The 22,824-nt window shown below is 36.4% G+C and overlaps 1 protein-coding gene across 1 annotated transcript in view; it reads left to right on the forward strand.

Moving 5' to 3' along the window:
- Nup188 (nuclear pore complex protein Nup188) overlaps positions 1–22,824 on the forward strand; it is a 752,879-nt gene that overhangs the window by 372,898 nt on the left and 357,157 nt on the right. The gene's annotated exons all lie outside the window — the stretch shown is intronic.

Raw genomic sequence — 22,824 nt, forward strand, 5'->3', positions numbered from 1 at the left:
TTCTAAGTGTTTTGTTTTAATTATTTTGAAAGTAACCAAAGTTTCTCCAGGATGCCTCATGCCACTAATGATTTTTGGAACCATGAGCATGCTATGCATCTGTATTTCTTGATTGGTTTTCTACTGTTCTTTCCATTTCACTAACAAGTTGAGGTTTTGAGTAAGTATTTACTGTTCTGTACATAATGATCATTGTCCAGATTTCAGCTAGCTCAGTAGTCCTGAGATATCTCTAGGTATATGCAACATTATTTTGGAAGATATAGTCTTAAATCTGGAAAAGAGGAAGTTCAGTTTTCTGAGGTCAGTTCGAGCAATTCCAGCAAAATGTGGGAGACTGTATGTTGGTGGGATCAGATTCTACCTTTAATTTCTTGCTTAATTTATTTAATGGTGTGCTCATAAGTTTGTCTGCTATAAAGCAGTAATCAGCATGTGAGAAAATTAGACCTTGTAACATAGTGGTGGCTGAAGACCTTTATATCACATAATATCTGTAATATATTGTTGCTTAGTTGTTTGTTCCTGTAATCAGGTCATCAGAATAAAAAGAAATAGCCTGATCCATCTGGATGTATTTGGAATTGCGATATTCAACTAAGGGAAGAGTTGCAGGGTTATGAGTTTTTTAACAAGTGTGAAAAATATGGGGGTGGAGAATGAGATTGTTGATCAGGAAAACTATACCATATAAGAAAGTTTCTATAAAACACATAGGTGGTCAAGTTGTGGGGGTAGGTTTGGTGATAGCAGGAATTAGAATGAGGATTGTCTCACTGTGTTTGCTATGCAATGGGCAGATATAGAAAAGTTACAGATTTTATGAGGTTCTCTGTGATATATTATTGAGCATCAAGAGAAAAGATACCACAGTCCTAGTGGGTGATATCATTGCAAGAATTGGATGGGGAAGCTAACTGGAATGAGGTGCTGATTTTTCTGTGCTGGTATTGAAATATCAGTTGGTTACTTGGTTTCCCGTGAAAGAGAATTCCTGTACTCTTTCCACTCTCCAGATCTCATGCCCCCAGATGTCTATGTGCTGAAGGAATCTGTTTTCTGGTGAGGTGACCCATGTAGAAATGTCCCAGAATTATGAGGGAACCCAGTCATTTCTTTGAGTCCTTGCTGCAACCTGTGCTCATCATGTTCAACAATTTGTAGGACCGTTATGAAAGATGTGCGTGACATGGTGCACATTTTGAACTTGTGCTGTTCTGATACAGTTGGATACATGTTGCCGTTGTTGCCTTACTGTTAAAATAATGTATCTTGGTGTACAGAATAAGTTTTCAATTTCAGTACTGTTTGGCTGCATTTGGTATAATAAAATTAGGCTAAATCATAAGATGGAAGAAAATATTGATGCAAAATCAGAATAATAAAGAGAAAATGTTCAAAATCAGCCTAAGCCACGTTCATGAATTAGTGATATTGTTGAAGGAAATCTCTGAACATACTTAAACTTTTGTTCTGTCATTTGTATTCTCATATCACTTACAATTATATTGTACTTACTGATGTATCTTCAAACATCTGCACAGTTCGTAGGAACCCATATACATTTCAGATCTTCAGATCTTGACAGCCAACTGCATTTTCAGGCAGTGCTCACAGACTCATTCGATTCAGTTTCCAGGAAAGGAATCAAAAAGAAAACTTTATGTGAAAAAAAATCATTTGTTTCACATTTACAGTATAACAAATTTTTGTGTAAATTTCACATTTTGAGCAAATATTGAATTTTATTGCATTTTCAGAACCCATTACAAAATAGTTTACAGATTGTGAAAAATGCAAACCTGCCAAACCTTCCGATTTACCTGGAAACTTTCAATTTTTTAACTCGTCTTCTGACTTTCCAATTTATTTGTACATCTTCCTATTTTTGACCAATTTCCAATTTCTTTGCAATCATTTAAGGAGAGGTTAGGAAAACAACAGATAGGGAATCTGCCATGTGGGTGACTGCCCTAAATGCATATCAGTTGTGATTGACTGGTTTTGACCAATATAACCTCCAGTACGGTCAATACTCTTCCCTAGGATAAATTCTTATGTGCTTGTACAATTTATGTAATCTCATTTTCAAGCGTATTTATTTGATGCTTAATTATGCAAGTGTATTGTCGCCTCCGTGTATCATGTTTCCCGCTCACCACAGCAGCGTGTGTGCTTAACAGCTGGAGATTTGGGATGGCGATCATCTCATAAGCAAGAGATGCTAGCCCGCACTAGCAACTCAGTTAATCGAGACAAAAGGATGTCTTCGTTATTGTGTGGTTCGCGCTGTTAATATCGTTTTTGTGCGTAGTTTTGTTGGAGCATTGCCAATGTAATATACAGGGCCTGGAAGAGTGGGTTATTTTCCGCTGGAATAGCGGGACACTTTAGGTTTGTAGTCTTACTGGTAGTTGTCAGGGTTATGGGCTGTTGTCAGTGAATCGGAGTCATAACTTGGTATAAGATTTGCGTTACATGTGTGGTATGTTTGCAGTTTATTAATGGTTTTCTTGGTATCTTTTGGCGTGCTGTAGCTTTACGAATTATAGTACCCTTATAGATGCATTCTGTTAACATTTTTCTTTCATGAATTACAACTTGAATAATGTTTCATCTTATTCTTATTCCATGTATAAGTTTTGATTTGCTTTGTTATTTTATAGTTTGATGATGATGATGATGATGATTATGGTTCTTGTTGTTTAAAGGGGCCTAACATCTAGGCCATCATCCCCCCCCCCCCTTTTTTGGTAGTTTATTCATATAATTTATATTGACTGAGCAAAATGTCTTTCAGCTCGAGCGGCTAGTTTCTGTAGCCATACAGCTCTGCAGTCAGGAGGTAGAGGGTCTGGTTCCCACTGTCGGCTAACCTGAGAATGATTTTCCATTCTCCTGCTCTAAGGCAAATTTTGGGACATATCTTTTTATAGACCATGGGCGCCACCCTCTCACCTTCTCCACACCTCAAATCATGGCTTCAAATCTCCTTGGCCTGAGAAAGTTCATAACCCTCTAGGAGGCCCATCTTACTCCATCAGGACATTTAATTGTACTATTAAAAAAATTATAGGTTGTTTCTTCATCTACTTCTGTACCAATACCACCGTTAGTTCCTTTTCGTGACAGTGACGAATACTGTGGTATTACTGTCAGTACTGTGATAATTCTTTGTAGGGCCAAGTAATGTAATGTACATTTTGTGCACATTATGGGAATGTGAGTAAAGTGTTGAAAATGGTGCATCGTTTTTTTCCAAGATCTACTTCAAACTGTGCAAAGAAAGTAGAAAATGTGACGCTTCCATCTGTTTCTTACTGATCCAACCTCACTAGAGAAGTGTTGTTGTTTCTAGGTAAGGCAAAAAGCTAGGTTTTTATGATTACTAACAAGACCGTCGAAAGTTCATAGCAACCATTTCCTTGAATCTGATTTTAGTGTTAGCCCCACAAAGAAAAGGCTCCTTCCAAATAAAATACCATCTGTATTTAGTACTCATAAACAAATATGTGGCAAATGCTGAAGTGATCCTACTCCAGATTAGATTCATTCAAATCAGAAAGAATTCAAACATTAACAGCTTCACCTACAGAGAAACTCAAACTCCTGTGACAAAAGTAGCAATTCTTGTATCCACCCCAACTCCAAAAGCATCCCGAAGAACTGCTGTGTAAATAAAATGGAAACAAGGAAATCTATCTTGTTGAGGAAGTCAGTTGATAGATATAAGAAAATAATTTATAAGCTGTGACAGAACTGAAATAATAAAAATTTGTGAAGAAAGTGAAAACAACAAAGTACAGAAGAAAGTAAATGAAATGTAAAAAGAATGCCTGTAATGATGGTGATTCAAATTAAATATTTCTTGTAGAGCACTTAGACCGTGTGGAAAGAAAACATTAAATTTGGTGAGATTACTTTCAAAATATCTGTTTTGGGGGACAGAAAAGCACCTAATGGTAACAATTTAATTAGATCAGTATGTTGCCTAAAACTTCCACACAGGAATAAATTTAAAAAATTACCGTGGCTGCATTAATGGAGAGAATGGAACATCACGAAAGTTTAAATGATTCTTCAAAATATTATAGACTGCAGGTAGTGTAACGTTCCAGACGTCACAGTGTAATTATGTTAATTTTATTATGTTTAATTAATTCAGGAATGGTATATTTGACGTGATGATATTTATCTTTGCACGTAATTTTATTATAATTCATGTTTGATCATTTGCTCACTCTCATTTCATTACTTTGTAACTATGACTTTTAAACAAGGGCTGAATATCCTTATATTATCATAGATTCTTGCGACATTTGTGTAAATTTAACTTGCAGTAGATTTTCCTCTATCTTCTATCATCGAGGAAGAAGCGACAAATTAAGAACTCAATTCTTGGAAAAAGCCGGCATGTGTCCAGGTGTTGTAACCGCCGCTACTGTGTTCTGAGCTGAGTAATTCGAACGGGTCACCGCATCCATTTTCAAAGGAGCCATGGATACTGAGTGAAATGGCTAATAGAAAAACGGTTGATATCATCGTGGGGACCCTTCATCTTTGATATCTGGAGTAGGGAGAGACATGTCACCTGATTGGACCACGTGTTTCGACCTGTAATTAGAGCCAGTAAAGCTTACTTGAGGGCGTGTTGAAGCTCTTGGCTTCAGGAGATTCGATTCGATTCTATATCTCGTATTTCGCTTTAGGTCTGATGACTTGTCTTATGGTTGATGTACCATAGTGGACCAGTTTGATAGTTTATCACTTCTTCATTCTTCATTTTTCATTTCTGTACCACGACGTGGTACTTCGGAATTTCTGAATGATGGGCGTATAACCAGTCTCATCAGGAAGTACAAACAGCCATAATACTAGACCGGTTTGTACCAGTCTAAAACAATACGTAGCATTAAACTAGCTAGAAATGAAACTACGGTACACATTTTCAGTAAAGTTGGAAGGATTGTTAATTCAATATACTCTTCGCATAATCCAAGGGTTTTTTTTAACAGTGATTCAGGGCTCATCTCCAGTATATGGGATAGAGCATAACAGGGCGTGGTAGTTTCGAAGCAATCATCCTATTAGTGGTTGATGCACTGGGCAAGGCAGAAATGGTACTTGGCGGCAGATGGAGATATCTCAAAGACAACCGGTGATGTTCCAGCTACAAGGACGGAGGCTTTCCAAGGACCAGCAGAACAAGACCACGTGGTGAGCAAGAGAGTTAAAAATATTGCAAGTTTCCGCGAGGTAGAGTCATTTTTTTGTTAAATTCATTTCTTACTTTAAATTCAGTTTTCGTAAAACCGTCGTTATTTTTTAAAAATTCAGTATAATAAATGTTATTTTCTTGTTTCATTTTAATCAGTCTACCTTAATTAGCATTGTGATTTCTAATTCTCCTGCTTAATGATTAGTGCACTGTCACCCCATCCCTGTGATGAGAATCCGTCCGAGCTTTATTATAAATTTTTGTTTTTAAGTCATCAGCTTAAAGAGCTTGGATAGTTGCATTTCTCATTCAATTATTGTTCTCCAAAAGAGAGGCAAGTCACAGTAGGGAATAAGTATTATGTGATTTAAACCAATTAATATTATTTTTGTAAAATTTTCCCTTCCTTATAGTATTTTTATAAGTTTTATCAGATGAATATCAACATATTTCTGTTCTTTCCCATCTAATCGCTATTAACGGATCAAATACTCATAAATCAATGTTTGTAAAACAAAGAGTTACATATATCTTTGTGTCACCCCAACAAAATACGGTAAAATACATATTAATAATACCACCAAACAAAATATGTACAATTCCATATAAAGATCTATAGGGTCTTCTCGTCTTTTATATTCATTTAAGCCTTTTGACTCAAAAGTTAAATTCTATTTATTACACGGAGACAGTTAATGTTTCGTCAAACCATTCATTTCAGCCTTCAATTAAAAGACTAATGATTATGCTACCTTTGCACGGTCAAAATACCGCGGCCCTTTAATTCTACTATCAGAGGGCAGGCCCGACCTTAAATTCATCCCAAAAGGACATGTTTTTGATAAACAGGCGAACATTAAATTTGCCTAGTTCCTTCATATAAATTTACATACACCAAATATTTTACACTTTTATATACTAATTTTATCATTATTACATTTACATTTATATTACACAAATCACTTCAATATTCAACTTAATATTACTATAAAATCATATTACAATAAAATAACTTATAACATTATTCAACTGATGGCTAATTTAAAGCCTACACTTCTTTACAACTCTTATAATAATTATAAATTCTATTCTAAAGCTTATCCCTTAAAATATTATACTCAATTAACAGTTTATATATTAATATAAAAACTACTATTAAATACTGAATTAAATTCATTTCTTGAAGAACCAGGTATCTTAAAAACCGACTAATATTTCATTACAAATTTGCTATTCTTGATAATAATATCACATTAACCAACATAACAAATTAGCTCTTTTTAATTCGGGAAAAATAAATCTCTATTTCAATTTTAATAAACCCTGATACACAAGGTACAATATCAATTTATTTTCAACTTTTTCAATTTTCCTTCACAGTACTACTCCACTATAAATAAATAAATTTGTTCTATTACTATACTAAAACATATATAATTAATGTTATTTCAATTAAATCAAATTTTCCTATTCATCAAATTTTAAATTGATACTTTCAAAATAATTCGAATCGCACGAACATCCTCTCAGTGTAAATGAAATGCTTTACTTTAAGCTTTATTTTGCATTCTAGATACACTTTCCAGTACATCTACTATGTTACGACTTATCTCACCTTATAATGAGAGCGACGGGCGATGTGTACATGTTTTAGAGCTAAAATCATATTATCATAATATAACAATATTACTTTCAAATCCACCTTCAAACGCACTACTTTTCAATGCAAGATCCATTTAAATTTTTCTATTGTAATCCATCTCTTACTTGACCATAAGCTGCACCTTGACCTGACATTTACTCTAATAAGAGTTATAGAAAATTACCACTCTTAAAAAATAATCTTACGACGGCGGTATACAAACTGATAACAAAATCAAGTCGATTATAACGTGTACTATCGATTACAGGACAGATTCCTCTGAAAAGACTAAAACACTGCCAAATTCTTTGAGTTTCAAGAACATAACTATTACTACTCAAGTAATGATATTTACAATTGGAATAATAGGGTATCTAATCCTAGTTTATAACCCAATTTTCAAAGCTTCGTATACTAATTCTAAACCCCAAATAAATTCAAAATTCTACCTTAAAAATTTACATTCAAGTCTATTAAAAATTTACTAACTCCTACACTAATAATGTTCACTTTAACCCTACGTATAACCGCGGCGGCTGGCACGACTTTTGCCGGCTACATATTATATTACTAATTCCAAGTCGCCTTGATAAATAATATTAAATACTGCAAATATATTTACTATTTAAGTTCATAAATCTATAATCACAAAAATTCACATGTAAAACATATAAAAAGTAAACAATTAAGCAAGAATAAAACTTTCTAAATTCATTATTAAACTATGGATCAAATAATTATATTACTAATTATAACATAACATCACATAAGTATTAATATTCAGTATAATGAACCCATTTTGAGTATTTTCTGGCGTTGAATTTTCATCGCATTTTTCGCCCCTATACAATGAAAATATTCACTTATCCACAAAATAACATATGGGACACATTCACCTAATACTAATTATTTTACCTTATAAACTTATCAATACTGTAGAGACCGCTCATAGCGGCACGTAATAAATATTTAATTAGAATAATAATCATAATTTATTTTTTTATTTTTTTGTGTATATTTCTTGAAATATATACTTAAATAGGTATATTAATATAAATGCATATTTAAAATAAATACTTTAATTTATTACTAAAAATTAAATAGATAATGAATATAGGTTGTTATATATTTATACCAATATTTACGTATATATTCTATAAACATTTATTAATGTATAAATATATATAGAATATATATGTAGATATATACCCCCTACAATGCTAGAAATATCTATAAGATCCTCTTTTTCTCTCTCAAGTATATTTGTTATTAACATTATCGGGGGTTGATATATCAATAAGTTATTATTAATTAATGTACCTTTTCTATATGTAATTAATATTATATAAATGTATGTATATATATATAACTATTGTAACTGACCAAATTTTCTTACTAAAAACTATTAACTATTAAAAAAACAATCTTAAATAAAGGCTTTATTTAAAAAAATTAAATTTCAGAAAATTTCAAAATTGTTACTAATCTTTATCAACTAAATCTATTTTAATTACTTTTTCACTAACCCCCAAATTTCCAAAAATTCTTGATTACCAAAAATGCAAAAAAAAAAATGCGCACTTTCCAAAAAAAAAATTCAAATGGGAGCCGCCCCCTTCCTTAAATTGTCGTTTTAACACTAACAACCACTTTGCACCAATTCTTACTATTCATACGTTAAAGTTTTAGTAATGAAGTGCCTGATAAAAAGGATTACTGTGATAGAGTAAATCATGTAATTATTTACCTTCATTATATCTAAGACTAGATGACCTTTAGGTCATATTCTGAAACTCCCCGCAATCCCATCACCTTGCTAGTATTTCCAGGTCTTGTATATCACGTAGGCAATGGTTGGAGTTGTAGGTAACGTTTTTTTTTTCATGTTCTGTCTTTTCCCCCTGTCAAAGTCGTATGTTACTAATGTATGAGACTCATTGATCTGTTTTGTATGTTGTAGTTTCACATATTTCAGTGCATTTGTGTTCATTCTTACTTCATAATTTTAATGAGTTGATAGTATTTCAGGGAGTTGCGTCTTTGACAGTTTCTGGTATCTTCTATTCACGTTATGGCCAAAATACATAATGAACATTATGTCCAAGTGTTCAGAAATACATATAAAATTAAATTTCTGATCATTTTACAGTCTAATAAAGGAAACTATTATGCATTTTGTTGCACGTGTCGGTTTTATATAAATATTATTATTCATATGTACTGTATATGTCATACCAGGCGAGTTAGCCGTGCGCGGCTGTGAGCTTGCATCCGGGAGATCGTGGGTTCGAATCCCATTGTCGGCAGCCGTGAAAATGGTTTTCCGTGGTTTTCCATTTTCACACCAGGCAAATGCTGGGGCTGTACCTTAATTAAGGCCACGGCCACTTCCTTCCAACTCCTAGGCCTTTCCTATCCCATCGTCGCCATAAGACCTATCTGTGTTGGTGCAACGTAAAGCTCCTAGCAAAAAAAAAAAGTATGTGTCATAAATGAGAATAAATGAGAAACCAGCCCTGTTTTTACCTGAACTAAGTATTACTTGACATAGGGCACAGAAATTGAAGGTTGTCTGTCAACGGATAAGGTAAAAAAGTTCCGAGGGGGCGGAAATGATTGAGCGGAGTGGCCACACATGTTAACACACTAAATCTATGGAGTCAAGCTCTGCATTTGTGGGATGAGTGTAGTGGAACCTCACCGTCAGCTATCCTGAGAATGGTTTTCTGTGGTTCCCCAAATCGAATTTCCAGGCAAATCCCAGGACAGTTCCTATTCATAGGTCACAGCTGATTCTGTAGACCTCTGTATCCAATTTCATTCACCATCATTCATTTCAGCTTCATTTGCTGCTCATGTAAGGTTGGTGACAGGAAGTGCATTTGACCATAAAAACATGCCATATAATTTCAGCTCACTTCTTCCCCAACCCTGCCGGGCTGAGTGGCCCAGGCAGTTGAGGCGCTGGCCTTCTGACCCCAACATGGCAGGTTCGATCCTGGCTTAGTCCGGTGGTATTTGAAGGTGCTCAAATACGTCAGCCTCATGTCTGTAGATTTACTGGCTCATAAAAGAACTCCCACGGGAGTAAATTCCGGCACCTCGGCGTCTGAGAAAACCAAAAAAGTAGTTAGTGGGACGTAAAGCCAATATTATTATTATTATTATTATTATTATTATTATTATTATTATTACTCTCCCGATTTAAGCAGGATACTCCTGATTTTATTGTACTTTTCTTCCTGACCTCCTCCTCAGTTAATTTTTTTTCCAGATCTTAAGTTGGTGACCACAGAACTTAAAATATGTTTTGAAACTGCTGCTGTTTCAAGATGTTTTTTTAATGGCTGAAGGTTATTGGTCACTGTAAAGACTGAAAGTCCTCTTGCAGGTTGTTGCGAGTGGCTGAAAGTGCATGTCTTACTATCTGCTGTATGGGCTGAAGTCCTGTTCTCTTTGGTGGCTTTGAAGTAAAAAAGTGAACGTCACAATGCTAGAATGTGGCATTCCTTTTCTCCCTTGTATTGCATCTTGTTTTTATTGCCAAGGTTGCCATTGTGTGGTGCTTAGGAGGTTGATCACTATGGCTTGAATAAGCTCAGTTATTCTAGACACTTGTTAATACAATTTAGTTGAATTTTCCATATCATAATGGGGTACCATTCAAGGTTTGATGTTTTGTTATGATGAAGAAACCATGATTATCTTCTTCCAAAAACATTTTCAGAGCAGTTTCCATGTATTACTGAATCGATGAATGGTTCATAATTTGTATTTTGTACTGTTTGTCATTGTGATTTTTCGGCATCACATGGTTGTATCAAGTGGTTATATCAATCTCTCAGTTCTTAGTTTTTTAATGTTGGCAGGTATGAGAGAGAGAGAGAGAGGCAAATTATTTTATAAGAGCCCAAAGGAAAATCCAAAATCCGGGGGGGGGGGCTTTGTAATTAATGATGTCATTAGTTTTATTCCTATCATCTATTTTTATGACTTACAAAGACATCAATGTGCTGGAAACTATTTTGCACAGAAGTAGTAGTTCATCCTGATTAATTTACGAACATCACGCTGGTGTATTTGAGGAACTTCAAATACCTTGGACTGAGCAGGGATCAAACCTGCGAACTTGAGCTCAGAAAGTGAGTATTGTAACATCTCAGCCACTAAGCTTGGCTACTTCAAAATTGGTGTGGGAAGTGCCGTGGAAACCTTTCTGGAGTGTAATAAAAAAATTTAGAAAGGGAGGAGAAAGTACAGTAAAACGTTGGTTAACCGAAGTAAAGGGTGGGTACGGCAGAGGGGGGAGGGCAAGTTTGAATAACAATTCTTTTAGTAAAGCCATTAACGTCTATTACTATCTTACATTTTTTGACGCCCAAATAAATTCAAAACTCTCTTTGTAAGCTGCACTTACATTTTTTATGAAAGTTAAAATTACATTTTTAGGATTACAGTACCATCAAACAGGTCGGTTTCAGACGTTTTGAGGTTATTTTCTCCTTAATTCATGAAGGGAATCTTAAATTGTATTGTTTTATCATCCAAAGAATGTGGTATATCCAGTTAATGCAACACCATAACAAAGAAAAATATTGCCAACATGTGTTCCTGTGAAAAGAAAGGAGTGTCTGAATTCACCCCGTAGATCTTCTAATTCCCAAACCTTTATTTTCTCCTCTGTTATCTTCCTTCTTTCCATTTTCCCCACTTTCATCCTTACCACCACTACTTAAAGGTCTATATCAGTGGTTCCCAACCTGGGGGCAATCACCTCCAAGTGGGCGATTTGGGTTATCAGGAGGGCAATAAATAAATGGTGGGGGGTGGGGGGATGAGTATTCAAATGGGGAAAAATTAAAATAGTACTGTACAGAAGAAGTTGCCGGGTAACATGATTCACTGGCTATTCTCAGCCGGTAAGTTTACTGCACTCACCCCTCTACACAGTCCCCCACCTGTTGCTCAGCGTGGCAGACTGGTGACTCAACCCCCTCCCTCCTGCCATCACAACACACTTGCCATTGACCTACATTTGTCTTCAGCTTTAACTAGCCTTTATGTGCTTCACAATAAGTTTTTGTGCATGTCTTTTCTTTTTTTGTGCATTTGTTTCAAAGTGTAGAAGTTCATGCACAATGGATTCAGAAAAGAAGTGTCGTGAATAGTCAGCTGAGTATTTAAAATTTGGTTTTATTGTGTTACCGCAAAATGTGCAGTTTCCAGATTGCATTTTGTGCGATAAACCATTTCCTAGTAATCAAGCCATGAAGCCTTCGTGAATGAAATATCATTTATCAAGAGTGCACAGTGATAAAGTTAGTTATTTTCAACACCTCAAAGCTAAAGCTGATAAACAGCCTAATGTGAGGGAATTATTTTTAAAAAATGAGCAACCGAATTTGACAAAGGTGTTCTTGCTTCTTATGAGGTGTCTTTATTGATCGCTAAATGTGGTAACCTCGCACAATTGGCAAAACTCGTATTTTACCGGTTACCAAAAAATGTTTGCCACTGATGCTTTCACGGCCTGTACTTATAGACATGCAGAAGTGCCAACTTATACGGATTATCCATAATTATTACGGGTTTCTCCTCATGTTTTCGGTATTACGCTCAAAGGGGAAATTATTACGGAAAATTGACATTGTCATGAAATAATAATTTCTACGGGAAAAAGGAAAAAAAATAATTATTTCGAGGATTACTGCTCAATCCTCCTCGTTTCAATGCTTGTGAGTTGGCAACAATACTTCAATCATCACTTCAGTTTGGTACCCGTGAGCGCTGTGAAATTCATTGTAAAGGAAGAGCTGTACTCTGCTCTTCTCCACTTTAAAATGTAATGTTGTATTATTGCAAGTATTAAGTGTAGTTGACATTAACTCTCCCACAGAATGAGTTTTCAGTGTTAGTAGGAAAAAACTAAAGGAATTCAGGCCTACATTAAGAACGTATACACTGAAATTGCTTATTGTTCAGAAGACGAAAATGTCATCACAGGATGAAGGACTCGTCTAGAAAACCCACATTGAACATAGCTGCTGTTTGCGGGGGGGCGGGGAAACTATGAATAATGTTTTATGACAGAACTGACTGATAATGTGCAACTTTTATTGTATAATATAATTTAGAATAGATTTCTGTCGGGAAGGGAAGAAGGGGTGTCATTATCGAGGAATGATTTGGATTTGACTCGAAAACTTTGTGATGGGAGGTGGGGATTACTGGAAAGCCCCATCAAAGGTTGGCACCTCTGGACATGATATTGTATAGGCTTTTCAGTTTATGCCGTGACAAGAAAGAAGCCTTTCTCCTGGACAGTCGAGATTTCCTCCTGATGACACAGAGCACAGTTCTCTGCGAAACTTAAAGAATTTCACCTTATTTTCTTGACACAGCATAAACCCAAAAGCCTATACAGTATCATGTCTACCAAAAAAATTTGTTGAAATCATGCTAGGCGAGGGCCCTAGTAATAAGATAAGTCAGTCGGTTAATTTGAGCAACAATACTGTTTCCAGGTGATTTGATGAAATGGCCACAGACGTTGAATCCAAATTCACCAATTTGTTGGAAAGAAGGTAAATTTGCATTGCAGATTGATGAATCAACTGTGATTGATAACAAAGCAATTTTATTAGCTTATGTGAGGTTTATCAATGAACGAAAGGAAGTTACCAAGGATATGTTGTTCGCTAAAACTTTGATCACTGATACAAAGGGATCGTCTATTTTTAAAGTGGTGAAAGATTATTTTGTGGAAAGAGATATTCCCCTAAAGAACGTGAGCGCTTGTCATGTCAGGTCGTCATGCTGGGTTTCTAGCCCACCTTAACCCTTAACCCTTTCGCTTTCTAGCTCTCAGCTGATGTATGTGTGAAAACTCAGCCATATTTACCCCACACATTTCTTAAAAATTGTATGGAAGGCACACCAATAAAGATATCAACATGAAAGTTTGTAAACTTACAGAGTATATATCACTTATCACTGCATGTAAGCCATGTCAAACGCGATAACTAAGCCTAACCTAAATGAACTATATCCGACTAGACTATATCACTTTGCTTACAATGTGCACCTAATTACCTAAGAAAACTATTCAATTAATGAACTAACAAGTAAACTTAATATAATGCTTATGATACTGCTTAATTTCCCACACCTTAATAGATCTCGAAGTGATTAACAACCCTCAGACAGTGGTAACCCACAGACAAATTTCAGTACCGGCCGTGTCCACCCATGATCTTATATTTCTTGCCTACTCACCTCGCGCCCCAAAATATAAACCTAGGTATATAACGTGCAGGAATATGAAAGATATTGACATGTATGAATTAAGACACGATGCCTACAATCTTCCGTGGAATAGCATTTTAAATCTGACAGACATTGATGCAAAAATAAATGCATTTAATTCGTTAATATACAATCTGTACAACAAACATGCACCGAAAGGACAGATCAGAATATCTCGCAAACCTAATCCATGGCTAACCTCTGCAGTTAAGAATATGTCGTCTCAACATGATGCTCTTTACCAACATCACAAACTTACTCAGGACCCAAGGGACTATGAACAGTATAAAATAATTAGGAATAAAACTAAACAAATCATCCGTAATCTTAAATTTAAATATGTTCGCAAATCAGTAAGTAACCTAAATACGGCTAGTGCCTGGAGGCATCTCCGAGCTATGGGCTTAGGAAAAACACACGAAGAGCTTCAGGTACCTGACATTCCTCTCGAAGATTTAAATGTGTATTTCACAGAAGAGAGCTCAATCTAATCTGCTTAAGAGACCACACGTAATTAATGTCCCAGCACCTGTCCCACAAAATTGACCCTGCTTTGCCTTTCGTATCGTCAGCACTAATGAAGTTAAGAAAGTCCTGTATTCTATTAAATCCAAAGCAAGTGGTGTTGATGAAATTCCTATTACTTTCATACATAATATTTTGAGCACTATTCTACCCATTCTCACCCATATTTTGAATTACTGTCTCAAAAACTGCACATTACCGACATTTTGGAAGTATGCCAATGTAATTCCATTTCCTAAAAACCCAGGTTCGAAACTCCTATCTGATTACCGTCCCATTTCGATTCTCCCTGCTCTCTCCAAAGTGTTACAACAGTTGGTACATGCGCAAATACTGGAATACCTTCAGACTCACTCTTTTCTTGACCCGCTTCAATCTGGCTTCATGAAGGGTCATAGCACAGCAACTGCCTTACTCAAAGTGACTGAGGACAAAGCAATGGACGAAGGACAAGTGACAGTACTCACACTCCTTGACTTCAGCAGTACTTCTGACACGATAAACATCCAGACATTGCTGAAGAAGCTCAAATTGTTTTTCGGTAATGTTGCTTTAAAATTTTTCACGGCATATCTTGCAGATCGTACGCAACATGTTATAGTACAAGATACTGCTTCTCAGTGGCGACTGCAGAAGGCAGGAACCCCCCAAAGTTCTGTTCTTGGTCCCCTTTTGTTAGTCCTCTATATTAATGACATCTCCTCTAAAATAAAATATAATAGATATCACCTCTTTGCCGACGACCCCCAAATTTACTGCCACGTTAATATAAATGATATATCGAATGCAATAAGAGTTATTAACTCCGACCTTCAACAACTCGGTGTGTACGCCAGTGAAAACTCTCCCCTCCTCAACCCCAAAAATACTCAATCATTATCGATTCTCAAAAATTATTAAACATCACGTATGAAAATTATGCTATTCCTCCGGTAACATTAAATGCCACCATAATCCCGTTCAGTAAGGAAGTGAAGAACCTAGGTATGACCCTGACTGAAACTCTTGATTGGTCTGCACACGTAAGAAATACATGTAGAAAGATATACGTGACGCTACACCTTCTGAAACGACATAAGGACATTTTGCCACAAGACATAAAGATAAAACTACTCCAAACTTTGATACTACCAATACTTGACTACTGCGACATTGTCCTCGTTGATGTGACCCGTGAACAAACTATGAAACTTGAACGAGCATTGAACTCTGGTCTTCGATTTGTTTTCAACTTGAGTTACGATGCTTACATAACCCCTAGCTACACATTTCTTTCCTGGCTGAAACCTGAGAGTAAACGGAAATTCCACGCACTTACGTTGATACGTCGAACTCGGAAGGGAAATCTACCCAAATACATTTCTTCAAAATTCCATTTATTATCCTCATTCCATAATTGTAACACAAGATCTGGCACTTTCCTCGCTATTCCCGTCAACCACTCTTCAATATATAAATGATCCTTCGTTGTAGCTGGGTCACGACTTTGGAATTCACTCCCAGCTGCTGTCAGGAACCCAAACTCAGTATCAAAATGTAAGACTACATGTAGAGATTACCTGTTCGATACTGCTGATTGTTTCGTGTGTATGATGACGTATGATAGGTTGTGTGATTGTGGTTATTATTATTATTATTATTATTATTATTATTATTATTATTATTATTATTATTATTATTATTATAGTGCAATGTACATAATATTTAGCTTCTTACTCATGCACATAGATCACTTTTATGGCCAAACTTATATTTCCATTTACTTTATTACTTATTGTGTTTTCTTTTTGCATTGCTGATTTTTTCAGTTTGTATCTTACTTTTTCATTATGACTTTGTCTCTTTCTTGATATCTTTACGCTCCAAATTTTATTCCATTTTATTTGTTGAACTCTGCTTTCTTTCTTCATTATATGATGCCCAAATCTGTAATTTTTAGCTTATCTTTGATTTTATAAGAGGAAAGTACATTTCTTTTATGTATGTATTATATGTAAATTAATTATTTGGTTAAGTGTAAGAGAGGGCCACAAGCCTTAACTTTGCCACTGCTAAAGTCAATAAATAAATAAATAAATAATTTCAATATATAATCAGTATCATCAACAAAACAAGAGAGAAATGCTCGCATGTTTACCGCCAACCATGACTCAAACAAAACACCGAACTCCATTGAGCAAGTTTTAAACTCGAAGAATATTGATAAACACGGATAGTCGGCAGTTCCCGCGGAGTATAACGCAGGTTAAAACTATGCTCTTCTTATTCCATGCAAAACTGCTCCTGTCTGGCATGTATATAATGAAATAATAATGATAAAGGCGGGTAACGACGGATCGTTACCGTGACTTTTTTGCTAGACCTGTGGGTAAGGATAGATTGTTACCTGAAGCCAAAGGGTTAAGAAAGAAGTGCCAGAGGTTATCACTATTCACTGTCATTCATCATCAACACTTAGCTGCGAAAAAGTTAGTTGTGTCCTCCATGAAACCCTGTAACTGGTTATTACTGGTGTCAACAATATCAAAGCTAATTCCGTCAATGACCTTCTGTTCCGACAACTTTGCCGTGAAAATGAGGAGGAATTCGAACGCTTGCTTCTACACACGGCCGTGAGGTGGCTTTCCAGAGGAAACTGTTTGCGCCGTTTCTTCGAATTATTTGACATGGTTACTGAGTTTCTCGACAGGACAAATCCTGTTTTAAATGAGAATTTGATGCAACGGAACTTGTGTACCTTACAGATATTTTTGAAAAAAATGAACGAAGTCAATATATCAAGGCCAAAGGATTTATTTCATCATTCATCACAAAGTTTGATATTCACAAAGGTAAATATTGGCCGTAAACAGCCGATTCAGTTTCCAACCCTTATAAAGTGTTCATTGTCGGATAACAGGACTCCTGAACTCCCAGAAGACAAAATCCTAATTTTTACTGATCACCTTGACCAGTTAAAAACTGACATGGAATCAAGATTTGACCAAGTTACAAATTCCGAATTTTATTTTACATCCATTCTCGTTTGAAGCTGTGGATAAGCTTGATAACTCTTTGCTGGCGGAGTTTCTAGATCTGAAGTATGACTGTGAGGCGAAAATCATTTTCAAGCAGAGCGGTTACAAGTTAGCCTGGGTAAAGCTTATGGACACTTATCCATAACTGTGGGGAAAACTGAACCACTTCTCATCTCGTTCCTGTCAACATATTCCTGTCAACATATTCCTGTCAACATATTTAGTTGAAAAAGGATTTAGTTCTGTTGTCCAGCTCCTCACAAAACAAATAAGTTTGACATTTGCCTCAAAGGAGACTTGCGCCTGAACTTCACCAACATAAAGCCGGATATTCAAGCTTTAACTGAAATCCACCAAGCACAAGGCAGCCATTGGAAAGGTAAAATAAAACAATAACAAAGTTTTCAAACTTTCATTTATTTTTTCAAATTTTAACTGTCAGCTTTCTCAATTTTTCCAGATTCCAATTTAAACATGAAAGCATATACTCCTGTTTTTTAAATGTATGTCAATGATCTTAGTTAATTATTTCACTTCTTTGTTCTTACAAAATCTGTAAAAAATGTACATTTTAATTTTTCTCCATTTTTTTAAAGAGTGACCGGGTAAAACTGCTTCGGTTGTTTTTATATATATGGTAATAAAATTGTTTAAAATAATAAAACTGCTTTATTATTTACACTTTACTTCAAATTCAAATTAGGCATACAACGATAATGAGGCGATAGGTGTTAGTCAACCTCCAGAAAGGGGAGATGTGTCACAAAAGGTTGGGAACCACTGGCCTGTATCAAAAGAGTTTCCTGGAAGGGCTGTTATGTCCAACAACTAGCTTTTCTAGTATTTTTCCTTACCAGGCGAGTTGGCCGTGCGATTAGGATTGCACGGCTGTGAGCTTGCATCCGGGAGATAGTGGGTTCGAGCCCTACCGTCGGCAGCCCAGAAGATTGTTTTCCTTGGTTTTTGGTTTCCCATTTTCACACCAGCAAATGCTGGGGCTGTACCTTAAGGCCACGGCCACTTCCTTTCCACTCCTAGCCCTTTCCTAACCCATCGTCGCCATAAGACCTATTTGTGTCGGTTCGACGTAAAGCCAATTGAAAAAAAATGTGATTTTTCTTTCTGAACCGTGTATTGCCCAGAATCAAACTATTTCATTCACAAAAATCTCGCAATTTTTCTCAATTTCTTTTCACATATCTGTGAGATCAGTTTACTTCTTCCTTCCATAGTCTTTCAGTTCCCACTTGTGTGTTTGTCACCCATCACTTTCACTTCCACATCAGTAATATTTCTCCTTCCTGTTTCTCCAGGAATTCCTCAATATAGTCTTGGTTTGTGGTCTGGGACGCATACACTTGTATAAAATTCTTCATTCCAATTTGCATTCTCATCCAAACTGATAATCCTATTGCTAAAGAATGGAATTTTTCGGTGATTTCAGAACCCAAAAAGTGGTATTTTAGGAAAATAGGTCACTTCAAACCAACAATTCGGTAGTTTGAAAATATACTAAATATATAAATTAAATTTTTTAAAAATATTTACAAGTACACAGTTAATGCAATCAGGGATGGCTAAGAGACATTGTACTTTCTAAATAAATCTCTGAAAAGCGATTTACATTATGTTCTGTAAAACAGTTATGCTTATATGAAAGAACGTTATTGTAAACAGAAAGAAAAGGTTTTTCACAATCAACATTTGCACATGGCATCCATAGTAGTTGAAGAATGCAGTGTGAAAAGTATGCATAATTAATGGTCATCCGGGTTAATATTGAAATAACATCTGCATTTTCCTCACATTTCAGTTTTATCTTCATCATCCTTTACAAACTTTTTATACCTGCCATAATAATTTATTAAGGCACAGCCCCAGCAGTCACCTGGTGTGAAAATGGGAAACCATATTCAGAGCTGCTGTTGGTGGGATTCGAATCCACCATCCCCCGAATGCAAGCTCTCAGTTTCACTACCCTAAGCAATTGGCGGATGATGCCTTTCCTGATGTTAAAGCTATGGGAAGGGATATATTCACCACTTCATGTTTCTTTGGCGAATTATAGTGAGGTGTGTTGTATGTAAGTGAAGATCTTTATTAAGACGAATACAAACACCTGGCCTTCAAGCTACAGGAATTAACTAGACAAAGTTAAAATCCCCAACCCGTCTGGGAATATAACCCGGGGCCCTCTGAACCAGAGGCTGGTACGCTGACTATTCAGCTAAGAAGATGGATGTTATTATTATGAGAGAAAGAATTCACATGTTCATTTCACTGTTTGCTGCAGAATTCATAGTTATTTTGTTGTATTAACATGTGTAAATTTGCAATGTTTCTTCAAGTTTATTTTCAAGTTAGAATACAAAAAAGTATTTTAAATGTGATTTAAACATGAAAAAGCTAATTTTATCACCATTTACAAAATTTGCAGCTGTACAATACTTAAATCCCTGTCAACAGCTTATGCATTCCACAATGTTCTTTGTTTCACGCTAATGTGACTGTCAGATATCTTGAATCCTCCATTGGTGATAGGTCCTGGGAGTGATGAGTGTTAGACTGGAGAGCTGCAAGCTTGTTACAACCTCTGCTTCTATTGTCCAATTCATCTGATGGCTCCATGAATTTTCTGGAAAGTGAAACTAGAACACTTGCTTTAGTATCGTACCCTCAGGATAATAGAACATCATTACCAGGTATATAAAAACGGGCTCGCTTCGAGGAACTATGGTTGTGTTGTGTGGTGTGGCGTGTTGAGCAGTTGGTTATACAGTAATACAGTATACCTTTATTTCTTCTATAGCTCTACAGATTTCGCCTTCTAGATTGTAATAGAAGACATATATTTTAAAAAAACATAAAAAGGTATATAAATATCAAGCTTGAGTTGAATTGGCGTGTCTGGTCATTCAGTTCTATTCTCAGAAGCCAAGACCTAGCACAATTCTCATATCATGTAGTCCTTGAATCATCGAGGGTGATCCCAAAAATAAGGTCTCCTATTTTTTCTTATAAATACAGAACTGTTCGTGTGGCTCTTAGTCACAATATTGTGAAGAGTGTTTCCCGCGCTCGCATATAAACATGCACACGCCGCACTGAGGCACTCAGTCTTGGCTTGGCAGCCGTTGAGAATGGAGCTCCCGTTGAATGTTACCGCTAAGTGCGAAGTGTGAGCGGTTATTTGGTTTTTTAACGCAAAAGGTACTGAACCGATTGAAATTGATCGCCAATTGATGAAAGTGTATGGTGAGTTGTGCATGGATGTCAATAATGTTCGTAAGTGGTGTAGAGAGTTTGCAGCTAGTCGGACAGAAATTCACAACGAACAAAGGAGCGGGAGACCGTCAATTTCCATCGAGACAGTCGTGAAGGTTAAGCAAGTCATGTGTGAAGATCGGTGGATCACCTTGGATGATCTCTGCACTTTGGTTCCTGAGGTTTCCCGAAGCGCCGCTCACAGAATTTTAACGGAAAAGTTGAAATACCGGAAAGTGTGCACAAGATGGGTACGAGATGAAAGATGTGGTTCACAACTTCCTGAACAGCATGGCGGCCAGCTGGTATAACATGGGCCTACAAAAACTGTCCACCTTCACATATCTTTCGCAGTAGGGGATCAGACCCCCTTCACCTACCAACGGATTCCCTGTTGTTAGGTGGAGAGACCCCTCGCCCGGCTGCAGCCCCCTTCCTTTCCCTTCTCCCCCCTCTCCACTCCCTCTCCTCTATGGCAATCAGTGGTGAACAAGGGAACTATCGTATGCTTTCAACACTGATCTCCAGTACTGGGAAGCCCTGCTTCTCGGCAAGGCCTAATGTTCCTTACCCTGACCTGCCTCACTAACATGCGCAGGTCACTATCCTTTTTTAAGATCTTTAGCTGAATCAACCCACCTTCCTCTTGTATGCTTCCTGAGCATCATTGCCCTATCTATCTAACTTAATATTACCTTATTTACCCGGAACCGAAAATATCGAACACCAACACAAAACAAAGCACCCTACACACACTACCATTATACATACTTCATCCTTGCACTAATACAGACTTCTCACACACCCAACTTCCCTGCGAGTCCAAGCGTCTCTCTGCACATAAATCACTTCAATATCCACTTCATTTAGTTTCTTCATACATAATTTCATGACTGCACTTAAATACAAACTTAATCTACCTATCCTTTTCCACTGTTCCACAACCTATTCAGTAATTTTTGTTCATTGCCAGGCTGTTCTAACAATTCCCAATGGCTCTCCCTCAATAATTTCCCTCTCACACATTGCGTTCCTTTACATATTAATAGCAAATTAAGATCTTCCCCCACTTCACCACTCAGTATACATAGCATAGTGTCCTTTTTCCAGATCTAACCCTTGTTCTTGTGTAAACCCAACATCCATCATAATAAACTTCTTCTCACAGATCTATCTACATTAGTAATACTTATCCTCGTCACTTGGCTTATCCTATTATATATACTTTGGGTCGCTCTCCTCCCCCATTCCACCATCTGACTTAGCATTTGAATATCCTTTGCCCTCTTTATAATAATTATCCAAAACCCTGTTCCCCTTTTATCCCAATCCTCGTATCATAGGTATCTTAATCCCAACCTTTCCACATTCAGTTTAACCTTTACCTACCAGCTCTCCCCATACATACTCTTAATCTGGTGCTAATAAGCAGCTTGTGGCAGCAGGCTCCCTTCTCTCTTTAATCTCATCCAGTAACTCGGTACTTTCTTCACAATTTCCACTTCCATATACTTCCTGCAAATTACTGTCGCCCCAGCGTTAGCTGTGCACTTGGGAAGCCGCATCGTCGTCTTAATAAATTTTCTGGTTATCTGATTTAGCATACCTCTCTCTTTCTCTGTACCCCACAATTCAGCACCATAAACTACTAGCTTTGAAACACTGTTTTTTACACCATCCTTTGTATCTTATAATTTTTTCCCAGATATTTCTCAAAAATCATAATAATGGAAAGAGCTGCCAACCCCTTCCATTTGACCTCACAGTGTGATCTTTTTGCTTATAAGAACCCCCAAATATTCCAACTTTTCTGCCTCCTCTATCATCTTCTCCTGAACCACCTATTTCCTCAT

Source organism: Anabrus simplex, chromosome 2, assembly GCF_040414725.1.
Source record: "Anabrus simplex isolate iqAnaSimp1 chromosome 2, ASM4041472v1, whole genome shotgun sequence".
Lineage (NCBI taxonomy): Eukaryota > Metazoa > Arthropoda > Insecta > Orthoptera > Tettigoniidae > Anabrus > Anabrus simplex.